Source organism: Lithobates pipiens, unplaced genomic scaffold (genome assembly GCF_037356315.1).
Source record: "Lithobates pipiens isolate NorthernLeopardFrog02 unplaced genomic scaffold, aLitPip1_a1.2 Scaffold_18, whole genome shotgun sequence".
NCBI lineage: Eukaryota > Metazoa > Chordata > Amphibia > Anura > Ranidae > Lithobates > Lithobates pipiens.
Genome location: NW_027507758.1, coordinates 431,820,773 through 431,835,313, shown reverse-complemented (window position 1 = coordinate 431,835,313; position 14,541 = coordinate 431,820,773). Strand labels below are relative to the sequence as shown.

At 40.3% G+C, this 14,541-nt stretch overlaps 1 protein-coding gene across 2 annotated transcripts in view; it reads left to right on the top strand.

Annotated features, from left to right (window-relative positions):
* Positions 1–14,541, top strand: part of RSRC1 (arginine and serine rich coiled-coil 1) — a 508,526-nt gene that overhangs the window by 112,000 nt on the left and 381,985 nt on the right. The window lies entirely within an intron of this gene.

Below are 14,541 nucleotides of genomic sequence, written 5' to 3'. Positions count from 1 at the left end.
TGTTTGGACAGTGCTTATTGACCCTGTGCTGACCACCCCGTGCTGATGCACTCTCCCAAGGAAAAAAAAACTATCTAGCAACACACACCAGACTAAGCATGTGCAGCTTGTCCCATAGCCTCTGTTCTATCAGGAGATGGTTTGGGGACAGTGAAAGAAGGGGAGGAACAGAGAAGACCGGATCAAACAGCCTTTTTACACAATGCAGAGGATTAAAGTGGTTGTAAACCCTTACAACCAACTTTGACCTACAGGTAAGCCTAGATTAAGGCTTACCTGCAGGTCCAAGAAATATCTCCTAAACCTACACGGTTTAGGAGATATTTGCCGAAAGACAGGCACCGCTGTCTATGGCGCATGCGCCGTAGACAGTGGCACGCAGGCGCACTGAGCGGTGGCTCCCGTGCACATGCACGGTAGTAACCTCATCGCGGCTTCGCTGAATGACAGCGGCGGAGCAGCGAGACCCAACGAGAAGATGGATGCGCCGGACTACATGGGACAGCGGTGACTTCGCTGGCTCCTGTGTCAGGTAAGTGACACATAATGGACTACTATGCGATGCATAGTAGTCCATTATGCTTTACCTTTGCAGGGAATGAAAGAGGAAGTAAACCCATCAGGTTTTACTTCCTCTTTAACCCCTTCGGTTCCACAGTGAGTATAACATGCATGCTTTACTGCATATATACAGACTGATTTTACTGTTGTGGGTTTAGTAATACTTAAACAGTGATTACATTCTTTCAAAATAATAACACATATGAATCTATGATAAAATAATTGATTACAATGCAGTGTTTTACGTCTACGTTCTATTGCATGAAGTAAATTGAAACAAATCAACATGGTATAAAATTCACAGTTTCTGTTTCAAACTATTTTGATATGATATTATTTCCACCCTGAATATATCATAGTTGGCTGACTGTACTTTTTTTTTAAGCATTTCAGATAAAATAATCAGGTTTCTTTAAAGATCTCATTAATGTGTGACAAGTGTTTGCAGCAATTCTTGAGACAGGCCCTTTGCACACAGGGGCGTCTAGCTGTTGTGTGCCCCTACCGCCATTTTGGTGCACCTGGGAGGGACAGGTGCAGCTTCCATCCCTATTGCCTGCAGTCTTTCAAAGTCTACGGCAGGCTGAGACTGGATGGGGCTGAACGCGGTACCCAGAACACATAGGGCCTTAAAAATGAGTAATATCTGGTATCGCGTTCAGCCCTGCACATCCACAGCCTGCCATTGACTTTGAGAGGCTGCAGACAGCAGGTCTGGGCAAACACAAAAAGGACAGGAGGGATGCACCTTTGAAGGCCCTTTATGTGCAAGGGGCCTTAAATGTTAAGTACATGCTGTAAGTTTTAGTATACTTATGACCCTATTACTTCGTAATTTCACAAAAAAATGCATCTCCTAAAAAAAAAGTCTTCAGCACAGATCCGGTGTGTTTCATATTTAAAATATTGCATTAATTAAAAAAAATAAAAATTTAGCCATCTATCCTTGACCTGAATAAAACATGCAGATTTCATCTGGGGTCAGCGAAAGAGATACAGAAAACATACACGTTTGGCACCCACTGAGAGCGGGAGTTAAACATTGGTCCATATGATGGCTGTAGCTGTCAGGGGTCATTAGGAGGCTTCAACTTAAGAATGTTCCCTGTTCTGTCATGTACAAGGAAAATGTCAACGTTCCAGTTGTAAGCAGCTAGCCAGACTGTAGCAACCCTTTCTTGTGATGTTTAACTGGTTTTGTATGCAGAAGGTTTTGTTTTACTAAGGCGTAGAAGGAGGGCAGTTGATTTCCCAGCCAGGGCATCTTGTATCTTTTAAGCTACTATTGTCTGGCAGAGCCCTTCTAATCTGTGCATGTGGAATCCAAGGTGAACGATATGGAGCTGTGAAAATCCAGTTAGTGTGAGCTGTAATCTCTTTACTGGTTTTAAGTAGTTAGAGGGGTATTCAAACACCCTGCAGATACTGAACTGCAGAGATACAGTAATCATCCAGCCATGCACTCGACGTTCTGCTATCACCAAGCTGCTCTGGGAGAGCCGGCTGCAATAATTGAGTGGCTAAACAGATAATCATATTGGCTTCAGAGTTACTTGCAACATCGCATGTGTTAATTACGTTTCATCGTTTAGTGCAAAGCTATATAGAGCAGTTGCCTAAACTTAGCTTGTAATATTGTAGTTTTATTAAACATGCTTGTCTTGGGTGCTTTTATCAGTAATTTTGTAGCACTTTTTTTGTACTGTCTTTTGTATTTGTGAATTTATTGCTTAATTTGTAGTTACACGTTTTAAAGGACAACCATCATTTTGAAGAAAACCACAGCTCCAAGCATATTCAAGCTATACTGGCAGTAAATCAGATGAACCCCAACCTATAAGCAGCACAAGTGCTCATTTGTCCTGCCTGACCTACCTGGTGCAGTAATTTCATTCTTTATGGCACAGGTACACCAGAGAGGAGATAAATTTGCACCTACATAGTTGTAGAATGTAGGCACCTATGTTCTACATAGTTGTAGAACGGAGGTGCCTGCTTCCTCTGGTGTACCTGGGCCATAAACAATTAAATTCCTGCACCAGGTAGGTCAGGCAGTAGCTGGTAGCTCTACGTGTGATCCACCTACATGGCATCACTGCCACAAACTCTACATTCCACCTAGTGACCAATAAAGAATATTTCCCAAGTAGAGCGCACTACCAGCCAACACCAGACACCAGTTGTATCCCCTTGAACTGAGGAAGTGGCAATTTAAAGCCACAAAACACGTTTTAGGAAGTGAAATAAAGTATTTGGATGTTTTACTAAAGCAGAAGACTTGTGCCTATCATTTGGGCTCTTTTTCTGCTGTCTCTTTCTACCACATTGTTCACCCATGTGAGAACCCCTAAAGAACACCTAGGATGGAAATGCACAAGGCATAGAGAGCGACCAAAGCTGATCCTGCTTGGAGACAGTTTTTCTCTACCCATGCACTAGGAATGCCGTGTGTACCCCCCCCCCCCCCCCCAGCTGAGTGATGGCAACCTCAACAGCTGTAAATCCTTTTTGACTTCTTTTCCCTTTTATTGTGGAAGCACAGTATTTTGGTTTTTGAAGTAATCTACTGCACTATAGGGGCTCTCTCATCCCTCTTTTCTTTTTTTGGTGGAAAATCTGAGCTTTACAAGGAACCCCTTCAGTCCACGATCTACCACCACATCCTAGACCTTAGGCACCTATGTAGGAGTGGAAACAGGGCTGGGGTCCTTGCCAGGGTGATAGCTAGAAAATAATGACTACGTAAATATGCACCTTATTTTCATCATCTTTTGTAGGTTCCTGCTGCTTTATAGTGTACCAGAGAGCCATAGATGATCTTAAAAAAACTACCTTAATAAGAAGCAATTCTGCGTGGAAGGGGAGGTCCCTTTTATTTTTCCAACAGCAGAGGTTGTTTCTTGTTTGGAGATGTACATTTTACTGTTGTTTCACCAGGTCAGCCACTTGTTTCTTACATTTATAGGCTAATGCCATGAAAGGTGTACAGACCAGAAAGCTCAGAGTCATTGAATGTGGTGGCTGCATTAGCTTTCTTTTTTTTAGGCTTTTCCCCTCTGTTTTTACCTGGTGATCTAGCCAATAACGCCCCACCTGCATTAGTTTATTTTCTCTGGAAGAAGGAGCACAGGGGCACCATTGGACAACAGCATTGGTAATCTTGACGGGAAGGGAGTGTTAGATGTACTAGTTGATTTAGATAAACTAACCAATTGAAGATTACACTCTATAGACAGTTGGTCTCACTGCAAATGATAGGTAGGGAAAGCATTGCACAACCTTTTCCTGATCACAGGCTCACTGAACTGTTCTCCTTAGGTGCTAGAATAGTTTAGGGGTGGTTTATTGAGTCCAGAGACAATTTGGCACCTTTCACACAGGATTACCAGACTGTCCCAGCTGGCAGTTCTTCAGGCAGACCGATTCGGAAGCTCCATTCAGCTCTATGGGCAGATACATGTTGGCTACCTCTGTCCAGGTCAAAAAAAAAAAAAAGGAAAAGGTCTGTGTCCTTTTTCATTATTCCAGACCTAAATGTAATGGATGGGATGTAGCCTGATGTAAATGCACACATCCATTTACATCTGCCCACCTACAGACGTCTGCTATCAGAATGCTAACTGAGACTGAACGGGCATGGAAGTCAGAATACCAACATCCATCCATCCATCCATTCAGCCCTGATTCAGAAGGAGATCTGTTCACAAGTCCCCCGCTGAACAGAGCTGACAAAGCCCATGTGAAAAGACCCTTCCTCTTCACTGCTCATTGACCACAGACATATTTCTTTTGACCCTTGACTCATTTCCCTCAAGAGAGATTTTCTTTATGCATGTTAGGGAACTTTTCAGAGCTGGACTCTTTTCTCATTATTCCTATAATTTATTTTTCATTTGCATTTAATTGATAACACCATTGTTACTGTAAAAGGTTGGACACAATAAAACAAGTGATCTGGATTGGCCAGTTCCTGCATATTTTTGTGAATCTCGCCTCTCTTGTATCTTTCGTTTACACAACCTAAATTAAATGATTCTGGAAGTATCTGTGACCAATGCTACTGTATTTTTTTGACTAGCGGTTGGATAAGATGTACTGTTTGGTTATCGATGACTAGTGATGTTTAAAGCAGTTGCCATTTTGTGTGTTAGAACATAGTTCATAGAAGTGCAATTTAGCAATTCTTAATACACGACACATGGTCATTGCTGTATCCTTGTGAGTGGATAGTCTGCAATTCCTCAAGTCCTGGTCAATAAGATGGCTTTTCTGCTGTGTTTGGATAACTAGTAAACTGTCTAAATAGAACATTTTTAGCTATGAAACCATATAGTAAATTTACTGCAGTGTGAAGTGTTATCCTTGTTTCTCTTTATAAACTCAAATTTATCTTTAGGATTTTTCTGTTCCTGTATCTATTGTATATTACACTGTTACTAAAAAAAAAAAAAAATCATGTATGTCTCACAGGAACGAATTGATTGGCTGATGATGTGTACACAGCTGCCTTTACAGATGCCTCAGACCATGCCAATATTTTTTACCTGTTTTCCAATCGATACCTGTCTAGGAATTCAGATCGCCCAGTAAATGTAAAATTCCTATAGATTTACATTCACCTCAAATCTTGAATTTAATTAGTCGTGCTTATAGAGCCCCCAGAACTTTGCTCATTTCTTAGCTAAGAAATCCTTTGTTTTCTTGATCTTAAAAAAAGCATTTTTACTGAGTTAAATGCTTATTAAGTGGTATTGCTTGGTTCTCTGTTAAACCAGGGAATAATTATGTAAATATTTTATTTAACCTGCCTGGCGGTATGATTATTTCAGATTCTAGGTGCTGAAAGCAGTGCCATTATTTTGCATGGAAATTTGACGTTTTATATTGTAGACTTGTAATTCTTAGAAATAACTTACTTAAATCTGTCCAAACAAGAGTTTAGTAGACATCCTGGGTATGACAAAGTTTGAAACACAAAATCATAAATTATACTATAATAAATAACTATAACAAATAATAATAAAAAATATTCCATAATGTAATTAAATAAAAAACACTGAAATTTGCTCAATTGCAGAATTGTCGTTATCATTACTTTTAGTGTTTGATGATGAATTTCCCCACAAATTACTATTGCTCAATTTTGCTAGTGATTCTAATTTATTATAGCCGTTTTCTAGCTGGTCTAAAAGCACTTTTGACGTAAACGGACACTTATTGGTTGCTATGGACAATCTCCAGTTTCCTGGCAGAAAAAAATAGTATTTATGATATAAAACTGCATGCAGGACACTGGAAAAACCACCAGGGACAAAGGGGGTGTGTAATTATTTGATACAGTACTGTCATCTGTAAGAGTACAGTATACTGTAGCTATACTGTGTTTTTTACTTTTTGAATTTGGCGCCGAACTCCGTCCCCGTGCGTCGCAGCGCTCACAGGGAACAGAGCCCGACATTGTGACAGATCGAGCAAGACACGGCGGCTCGCAGATCACAGCGGGGAGGCATCACAGGATCCAGGGGACAAGGTAAGTAACCTCTACATGGATCCTGCGATGCGATCCTGAGTCTGGCTCGGGCTTTCCCCTTTTTGGTACTGAAATCTCACCCCGAGCCAGATTTGGGAATACCGCCAGGGAGGTTAAACGGGAACTCCAGGCAGATATAAAAGACAAAGATGAATGTAGTTTTGTATACGTTCCTTAATAAATATGTTTTTTCTATTAAAAGCAATTTAATTACATGGATTTGACCTGGCACCAAACTCTTGCAGCCTGCTGTCCAGCAGAGTCCAGACTGGAAGAGGGAGAAGCAGCAAAGAAGCCAGTCATTTGTGTTGCAGCACAAGGAGCATATTAGCTAGAGGAAAGAGCAGAGTGACAGAAATGTGATCTTATTAGTCTGCTGCTTTGCCTTTCACTGTCCAGTCTCAGGCTGTGGTACAAGACTTGTAGGTGGTGCAGGGCTGAAAATCAGGTTTCCTGTCCTGCCAGACTAAGCTCCCTGTGTAAATGTCAAAAATGGATGGACAGAAATGCCAATCCTTTGGAGGGTTAAACTATTCTCATATGTGTATTTTATTTGTGTTTAGTCTGCTGCTCAGCTAAATATGGTAAGAACTAAAAAATACTTTTCCCTTTTTTTCCCCCTTACCTATCAGTGTATGAAGACAGATAGCTGAATCTAAAACTAAATTTGCTATAGGAGAGACTCATCCCTTAGTGGACAGCTTTAACAAACTTTAACAAGAAATGCGTAAAGCTATACATTCGTCTGTTGGCGAGTTTATAAAGAAAATTAATTATAGGCGGTTTTGTCCATCAAACAGCTTCTAAAAAATGTATATTTGATTAAGTATGATCATTAGTGGTATTTTTGGACTGGTTTGTTTGAATCATCTGGATAAGTTTTAACTTGTAGATATGTTTTCTATGTTTTCAAAGTTTAGACTTTTATATTAAGTGTTATGTAAGTTGTGCCTCAATCCTGCTAGAAAGACATTTTGGATGCGATTTATGGTTTCCAAGCAAGAGATCTGTTTAGTGGGACACTTGCCCATTTTATCAAAGACGTTACAACTGGGAAGGTTTTACTTCCACAGTGGAAGGTCCGTGAACAACAAGAGCTCCTAGCTCCTCAAAATGCAGAGCATTGTGGGGTAGTATAACAAATCAATCTAGGAGGGCCTTACCGAACATTTGACAAGGTCCAAGAACCTCTACCTCCAGTTTGATGCAATGAAAGTCACCAGAATGCCCTCTATCTTGATCCTACAAGGTAGACAAGGGATAGGAGGAAAAGGCTGAACTGATCCCATACTCGCCAGAGCCTCAACTCGTTAGAGGATCCCTGTATCTGGAGACGAAACGACCATTCTCCAGATAACAGCTGTTGAAAATGAAGGAAGTCTGACAGTTTTTCACATCTTTGTGCACAGCAATCAGGGCTAGAATGTTAAATTCTGCCCAAGCCAGAATTAAATTAGTTTCTTATAGAGTCACAAAACTTCTGGTGCCGCCATGCAAGTTGATGTAAGCCACTCTTGTGGCATTGTCCTCCTGAATTGTAATTGGATGACCTCATAGACAGGCAGTCTAAAGTTGAAAAGAAACCAAATTGCCCCGAGAATTGAAGAGATAACAAAATTGCCCTGAGTTCCAAAATATTGATTGGGATCCGAACATCTTCCAACCACCAAGTCTCTTGTACTGACTGAGTACCTAGGACTCCTCCCTAGCCCAAAACACAGGCATCCTTTGTGAGCACCTTCCAAACAACTAGGAGCTAGGATTTTCCAGATTTTCCTTGTTTAGGATGTGGTGGTCCTTACAAGGCACCCACAACTAACAGAAAAGTGTCAAAGGCAAACGCAAATGTGTTGTAGCCTACACAAGGGGCATTTTAAAAAAAATTATTTACTTCTACAATCCACAAAAAGTGCATTCCAAGACCAAGTATAAATTAACCAGCAAGTGCAATAGAGTTGGCACTAAGCATACAATGAATGGGAAGCAAAGCTTTAATGATATCAAAAACTATAGAGGCTATAACGTAGATAGAACATTGTTGAAATGCCACGTTCAGTATGAGTGATGATATTGTGGCTTTCTATTTTGGCATTATTGGCTGCGTTTTTAATGATTATTAAGGCTACGGAAGAAGATGGGATGAGGAAAATGAAATAAAAAAAAGGGGGGATAGGGAAAGGCCCAAATTACTCTGTCTTGCAGGGCCTCACTAGCTGTGACATAAAGTAGGTGAGATTTCTCTCTCTCTCCCTGAGGATCAATTCATAGTCTCTGGAGATGTTTCAAGGTAATTTCAGTATTCTTTTGTGAAACTAAAAACATGCACATAATGTTTGTTTGACCAAAGAAAAACGTCACTACGGCAAAAAGGTGTTTTGCAGCACTCAGAAGATATATGTGACAATGTTAAAAATGTTTTGCGGTGCTCCAATGGAGTGTCTGAAACACATTTTAAAGCATTACAGAACATATCACAACTCTGAAATCGGAAGATGGAAAACACTCAAAAGGGTGCCGACTCCTAAAAAACAAAGGACAAGTCCTGCTGCTTGTGAGCGGTGGTCTGGATGGGTGACAGTAACCCATGCAGATAAAACATACCCCCTGTGGCTATCTTACGCATAACACCAAAAGTGTCTTCTAGAGAACTTAACATAGAACTCAGTGCTCAAAGACAACTACAGGCCAGGCACCACTTCTTGCTTATAGCAGGCTCTAAGTACAGCCTCCAAGGCTATGCCAACCCAGAAGGCTCCCAGATGAGCCCAGTGGCTCTGCAGCAACTAAAAAATCTTCATAGAAGGTAGTAAAAAGTAACAAATTGTTCGTCTCAGAGCAGAGAACACACCAATGCTTCTAGGACATTAGCAAAAACAGAGGCATGCTGAGTGGGAGAGGGTCCTTACAGCCCTTTCCTTGGATTTGCCAGTGTCCATTTTCCTGAACGTGGCAGAGTTACTTCCTCCTGTGCAATGTGCAATTAAGAAAGTTGTTATGTTGTTTCCAAGAATTCAAGTTATGTTCCAATCTTTGTAAATGGTGGAACAATGTTTTGTACCTTTTGATACAAGTTGTCCTTTCAAGCATGACCCACCCTCTGGAGTGCAGCCCACCTAGTCTGATTCTTTACCCACATTCTAATGTTCTTGGGCACTGGGAGCCGTACTCAGAGCAGCTTTCTGCAGTCCTGCAGAGTACTGCTCTCCCAATAGAAATGAACTGGGCTGCAGTGTTTATGCCCAGAATAAAGACCTGGCAGGGATACTTTCTAAAGATAAGGCTGTGTGGCTTTATTTAGGACGTTACAGGGAAGATTGCTGGAATGGGGCAAATGTAATGCCGTGTACACAAAACCGGTTTTCCCGTCAGAATAAACTCTGAAAGTATTTCCAACGGAGTACTGACAGAATTCCTCTGAAACTGTCTTGCGTACATACGATCACACCAAATTCCGACTGTCAAGAATGCGGCGACGTACAAAACGTAAGACGGGACTAGAAAAAGGAAGTTCAATAGCCAGTAGCCAATAGCTTCCATCTCGTACTTCAGAGCTTGCATCATTTTTGGTATGTCAGAATAGCATACAGACGAGCGGTTTTCCCGACAGGAATTGGTTCCATCGGAAATATTTAGAACATGTTATATTTCTAGGTCTGTCAGAATTTTCAATGTAAAAAGTCAGATTTTCCTTTTTCTGTCGAACATTCCGCTCGTGTGTACACGGCATAAGTGTTAGACCACGGGGGCTACACTCAGGGAGTGGCCATACACCTTAAAAGACAACTTGTTCCAAAGGTACAGTTGTCCTTTAAAGACGTGCTCTGGTCAAACAGCTAAAAGTACTGTACATGTGAATTGTTTTACCTTTACAAATCATGTATTTTCCAAAAATCTATGGAAATAAATAATATGTGAATGCATTACAAAATAAATATGACAAAAATAGTGATGGTTAATCCAGTCATAAGGCTCAGTTGTAAATGTATTTAACAAAGTATCATACGGTATACTAAGAAACAGTTCTATGTATGAATACTTTGGTTTTTTTCTTATCCGCCATCTCTCACTTTTTGTGACTTTAATGTGGTATTACTTCATGCCATTAGTTCCATAGCTATTTTGCTTTTTCCATGGTTAGTTTTTTTAAATCAATTGCACACAAAATGATTTTGTATAATTACTACATATTACCTATTAAACTCCTAGAGTCTATTAAACTTTAATAATACCTGAATGATTAAAAATGATATGTCATGTTTAACATAAATAGGAACTCCCCATTATTGTGTCAAGAGTTCCATGGGCATTGAATAATTGTGAAACTGTTTTCTAAATAATCCATGAGCTCCATCCATGCATTATGAAAATATGCAAGGGATTGGGATGTTGTGCTATTGAAGCTAATGATGCTGTGGAAAACTTATGGTTTTATTACTTACTGGATGCTGGTTCTTTTATACTAAATACTGCTGTAATTTTAAAGCATGTGCAGCTCCTTTGCTTGGGTTAAACAAAAAATTCACTATGAGCCTTTTAACATTTTGCAAGATTAAATTGTGTTTTATACTTCAGAATATCATCATTGTTACATTGGAGATAAAAATATTTTGCTCTACCAAAGATCCAAAGTAGTGCTCCAGGGTGTTTCTTACCCCCTCCAACCTATACAAACTGGCATATAGCAGAACTGTAGACAATATGAATACCAATTGTTCACTGATAGACTCTTCTATGGGCCTGCATAACCTGCAATCTATGGGGCCTGAATTAAGTAGCATATAGCCTTTGTCGCCCCTTATCCGAGCTGTGCACTTGTAAAGAAGTGTACGGATAATCGCCTAAATCTAATTAGGGGTTAAAAGAGGCCATGACGGTGATGTGGCAGCGAGACACCTTACTGTATCAATCCTGTTTGCATTTGAAAAATAAGGTTGTCATATTGATTATTCAGATGAGCTCTTATTAGCTTTGGCTCAGTGGCTTGTAGCACAGCTGAAGGATTTTTTTTTCCCCCCTTAACAGAAGGAAACATGCTACGGGCCAATATCATCTTATTTGTAGTTTACATCCTACCTCCTAAATTGGTGGTAGACGTGATTCGATTGGATGGCTATATGCGAGTGTGTGCTCCCGATCATGAACATTAAAACTAACATATTTGATGTCTTGTGCAATATAAACACATTTTGTCTTGTGAAATGTATTATCGTACATCCATTCTAGAGTGGCATTAAAATGTCATTTATGACTGCTCAGACTAAGTATAATTACTGTTTACTCAAGTTAATGCCACCAATGGACTGCATTGATTGTAATAATACCTATTTCAGTGCAATCTTATATGTTTTGAGGGAATGTGTATACAATTTGATTAAACCAATGATTATGCACAATAACCACTTTTAGAATAAAGATTAAAATTATGTGAAACACTGAACAATGTCCAGAGTATTATAACCTACAGCAACAAGTCAATAATGTTATCAGCACAAGAAGGATTTTGACAGTTTTTTTGTATACTGTGGTTTGGTTTGCACGTTTAAGAAAGAATATACTGTATGTTTATGCATGTTACTGGACTTTGTTAGTACTTTTAAGACATCCATGTATTATACAGTACACAAAATTTGATTTTATTTGTAAAATATATGTATCCATTTTACCACATATGTATAGCCACAACTTATTCCGTGTCAAGTGTTTATCATGATCATGTGATGAAATTGCACAATTCATTCATACACACACACACATTCTTCTTCAAGTATAAAATGAACACTAGGGCCGTCGGTTTGAATCCCAACCACGCCACTACCTGCATGGAGTTTGCATGTTCTCCCTGTGCCTGCATGGATTTCCTCTGGGTACTCAGATTTCCTCCCAAACTCCCAAGACATGCTTGTAGTCTCATTGCATCCTGTCTAAATTGGCCCTAGTATGTATATGTATGAATGTGAGTTGGGTACCTTAGATTGTAAGTTCTTTGAAGGCAGGTACTGATGCGAATGTACAATATATATGTAAAGCACTGAGTAAATTGATGCCACTATGTAAGTACCTTTAATTAATAACTCCTGGATGCCATAATCCACTATGGTTGCTTCATTTCTGTAGCCTCAGCTGCACAGAATGAATGAACAGGAAGAACTCGGCACACTCCCTGTTCATTCAGAAACTAAAGCATTCAGTTATAAATTAACACGTTTCTTCTTGTCAGTGGCACAACATACTAATTTGTTCCTTCCCTGTGTAGCTCTGCATATGTGGGAGGAGCAGTCTGGGGGTTAGCAAGGGAGGGACACGATCTACCTGTCACCTGCCCTTGATTGACGGGCTGGCAATCCCTTGCTTTAGTCCTTTCTTTTGTTTAACTTAATGCACTTGATGCATTTTAAACCAGGCCGATGGGTAATCAAGGCACCATATTCCTTATTTGTATATTAACCCTTTCATGACTAAGCCTATTTTTGACATTTGGTGTTTACAAGTTAAAATCCGTATTTGTTGCTAGAAAATTACTTGGAACCCCCAAACATTATATATATATATATATTTTTTAGCAGATAAACTTGTGAATAAAATGGCGATTGTTGCAATATTTTGTCACACGGTATTTGTGCAGTGGTGTTTTAAACACAACTTTTTGGGAAAAGGAACACTTTCATGAATTAAAAAAAAAAACGAAAACACTAAAGTTAGCCCAGTTTTTTTATATGATGTGAAAGATGATGTTACGCTGAGTAAATAGATGCCAAACATGTCACGCTTTATAATTGCACGTACTTGTGGAATGACGACAAACTACGGTACCTAAAAATCTCCATAGGCGACATTTTAATTTTTTTTTACGGTTACCAGGTTAGAGTTACAGCAGAGGTCTAGTGCTAGAATTGTTGCTCTCGCTCTGACAATCGCGGCGATACCTCACATGTGTGATTTGAATACCGTTTACATATGCAGGCAAGACTTTCTTTTGCGGGTTTCTTTGCTGTGCGAGGTCGCGGTGACAGGGGTCCTTAAAAAATGTTTTTCTTCTTATTTATTTTAAAATTAATAAATTTTTTTTTAAAAAAATTTGATCACTTTTTTTGCTGGCACAAGGAATGTAAACATCCCTTGTAACAGTAATAGGTGGTGATCTTTATGGAGGGATTGGGGGTCTAAAAGACCCCCAGTCCCTCTTTTGCACTTCAAAGTATTCAGATCGTCATTTTCTGTGATTCTGAATACTATATATTTTTTTTTTAAATTGGCGCCATTGGCAGCTGAGTAAACAGGAAGTGACGTCATGACTTCACTTCCATGTTTACAATTAGAAGACTGGAATGAAGCCACTTACGGCTTCATTCCAGTCTGTCCCTAGCCGCCAGAAGTGGCGGATTGTTGATCGGGGCTCCTGGTGGAACGGGAGCCCCAGTAAGAGTGGCGGGAGGGGGGCATCCCCTCCCCTCCTCCGGTATAACAGCCGAGCGGCTTTTAGCCGCATCTGTTATCGCTGGAAAGCCAATCGCCTGCTCTAAAAAAACAGTACTGGGATGATGCCTGCAGCTGCGGGCATCATCCTGGTATAACCCCCAAAAGCCGAGTACACACTTCTGCGTTACCTTGGCAGCAAGGGGTTAAAAACAAAATTGCCAATGGGACTTGGTGCCAAAAGCAATCAGGAGAAGAAATGCCATATATTTCAAATCATATTATTTTATTATACAAATCTGTAATAAAAAAAAAAAACATGAAAATTTGATATGAAAATTCGTACTATGCAATACATCTCCATATTTGAGAGGATTCAGATTATCCTAATACCTCTGTATCTCTCATACAGCTCAGGGCCAACAGTTCTCCCTGCTCCCTCCTTTCTTCCTCTCTCGCACAGGATGACACATCCGATCTGCTCCTTCTACCCCCTCCCCTCTCCTGTGTGTGCTTTGTGGGAATTAAAGTGTGAAGCTAAAGAGCTCACACCTCCTGCATTACACATACAGTAGAGCTGATAGGAGGCATTGATGGACAGTGATAGGCTGCACTGATACGCAGCACTGATAGGTGGCATTGATGAGCAATGATCTGTGGCAAGAATAGGTGGCATGGCACTGATAGGCTGCACTGATACGCAGCACAGATAGATGGCATTGAGAAATAGTCTCTGGCGTGGATAGGCAGCACTCTTAGGCGGCACTGATGGCCACTGATAGGCAATGCACTGATAGGCATTGAGCACTGATGTGTGCTGATAGGTAGCATTGATGAGCACTGATAGGCGGCATTGATAAGCTCTGATAGGTGGCATTGATAGGCATCATTGATGAGCGCTGATAGGTGGCTCTGATGGGCGGAATTGATGGGCACTGATAAGCGGCACTGATGGACACTGCTAGGCGGCATTGATGGGCACTGATAGGCTGCACGGAGCACTGGTAGGCATTATTGATGGGCACTGATAGGTGGTA